Here is a 2,680-nt window from a genome sequence, read left to right on the forward strand (position 1 = left end):
TTTTTCTCATTATCAAGCTCTTGATCCATTTTTTATTAGGTTTAAAAATGGGGTAAAACAAGATCATGACTCTGCTCCACTTGAGATGATGTTCTTGATGAGCTTGGCATCCTTAGGGAGGGATTAGGTGCCTTGTAGAGTCTTCTTTAAGGATGTGGGATACCTTCCATCCATCTTCTCTTTGTTGTTCGCTTCACTCCTTCCATTTCCACTATGCAACAGGGGCACATCAAGACCAAATTGAGAAGGGAAAAGGGTTTTCCATGTAGCTAAGAATGGGGTTCCAGACTTCACTGAAGAAAATGTTGTGGGAACTAAAATTATTATCCTGGCAAGCCCAACTGAGGGTGACACCATTAATGGAGTGTTAGAAAGTAGGTGTGTAGAGCTCCACATGTCTCCTCTTAAGTTATGGGCAAAATAGTAAGTTAAACATTTATACACAAACACACACACATAAAATAAATATACATATGTTTACTATTGTAAAACAACATAGTTATTTCACTATGTATTTTTTTGAAGGATTACTTTAACAATATTTTATGTTAAACTTCACACACATATTAAAAAAGCAATCGTCTATTGAAATAAATTGTAAATCCATGCCCATATTGTAGTCACCTAAAAATGGTCATCTAGACTATTAGCCCCCTTTTCAACATTTTGGCTAAATTAATTTAATCACTTACCTAAGCCAAATTGCTAATAATCAATTTATTTGATTATAACCTATAGTTTGACTATGCTATCCTAAGTTCATTATTTGATTAAAAGAACATGTCCCCTTTTAATTAAATAAAAGACCCCATTCTTCTAACCCACTTAAAGTGCACACATAAAGTCCTTTTTCTATTTTGCAATTAAAAGAAAAGGCTTTGTGACTTTTGTCTTATATGACAAGTCAACTTATATTCTATTGGTTGACTTGTGTGTGCACATGGATCACTCCTCTTTTTGAATTCCACCGTTGATCATCCACCATCTTCATCTTGATCTCTACCGTCCATACATCTTTAAAAGGGAGAGAGCTTTCCCCCTCAATCCATCCTCATTTTGAATATTGTTATGCTGTAAGTTTTCTAACAGGTTTCTTTGGAGCTTTGTGGATAACTTCTATTTCTTGTCTACATTCTCTCATCCATGGCATCATGGCATTCTAGCTTAGCTTAGCTTTCATTTTTACATGTAGCTTAATCTCACATAGCTTAATAATGGTATTGTAACACTCTCATACATGTTTTAGCATAGCTCCACTTTGCATCTCATTCTAGCTTAATCTTCATTTGCATTGCATTCTTGAGGAACTCCTTGGGACATTTTCATTCTTGCATCTTGTCTTTGGAACCTCCCATTGCATGGCTTACTAGAAAGAAGAGTATCTCTAAGCCTCATATGAGAGCCTTCTTATTCTTGAAATATACTCTCTTGCACTCTATGGATAGGGAGCTCTAAGCCGGCATCCAAGCATTTTGAACTCATGGAATCGTTTGGATAGAAGGGTTTAGAGTGGGACACTTTCGAGTGTACATTTTTGGCACCCACCGTGGGGCTTGAATCAAGTTTCTAGCACCATTTACTTTTATTTTTCATCTCTGATTTTTTACAACAGCATATTGGATCTAATCAAATGCTTTTGTACAATTATCACTTTGGCTTTAAGGCCAACCCATAAGTAGATTGGTTTGAAGGCCAAAAACTTAGTTGGTTTAAAGATTTGATCATATCTTTTAAACCGTTTGGATTTTGGTTCTGAAATATTTTTTTTAGGTTGGGTATGTGCTCAAAATGTCGCAGTCCAATTTTTAGAGCATTTTGACATGATTTTTGGGAGTTATGAGTTTTTCTTTATTTTTCATAAAAAGAGCATTTCTGATCGTAAATCAGCAAAAAAAAATTAAAAACTTACATTTTCAGAAAGGGTTTTCAATTATAATGGGGGTTCTTTCTTTGTGTTTTAAATTTTGAGGTCGTATTAAGGATCAAAAATTCGATTTGATAAATTTGGCCTATTTTGACTAAATCGATCTCTAGAGCGCAAATGAAGAGATTTTTTTAAATTTCTTGTATTTTTGGAAAGCTCTCTAATTTTTAATAGGGGTCTCTTCTTTTCATTTTTATTTTTGGATACGAAATCATAGCAAACAAGTCCAATCTTGTTGACTAGGTCAAAATCAAAGAGTAAAAATGAGAGCATTTGTGATTAACTTGCACTTTCTTTGCATGCACTTGGTTGGAAGATAAATTGAATTTTTGAGGCAACTCACCACTTTTTATTGTCAATTTTTATGTTATTTCACACTAACTTTTGGTGCTAACAAGTTGTGATTACAGGTTGCCATTCTTATGAAAAAAAATTGAAACATTGCACAAAAAGAACGCATGTCAAAGCTTCAAATGCACAAGGGCTACTAACAATTGTTTGTAGGGCTGCCCAAAGCATTAAAACTCAAAATTTCTTTCTTTTTTGTTTTCATGTGTGGCATTGACTAATTGTTCATTTTTCATAGGCACATAAAACTTTTGATTGGATTCTTTTGGTAATAGGAGAGTATGCTCTTCACCCTTGTGGTGAATCAGAAATCTTGACTTGCCATTTGGTTTCAAAAGCAAGGGGTAACTAAATCTTCTTGGCGTGTTTGGAAAAAAATAATTAGAATAGGAGAGTATGCTCTTCACC

This window comes from Cupressus sempervirens, chromosome 5 (assembly GCF_028749045.1).
Source record: "Cupressus sempervirens isolate cs-2001-9-10 chromosome 5, ASM2874904v1, whole genome shotgun sequence".
NCBI classification, from domain to species: Eukaryota; Viridiplantae; Streptophyta; class Pinopsida; order Cupressales; family Cupressaceae; genus Cupressus; species Cupressus sempervirens.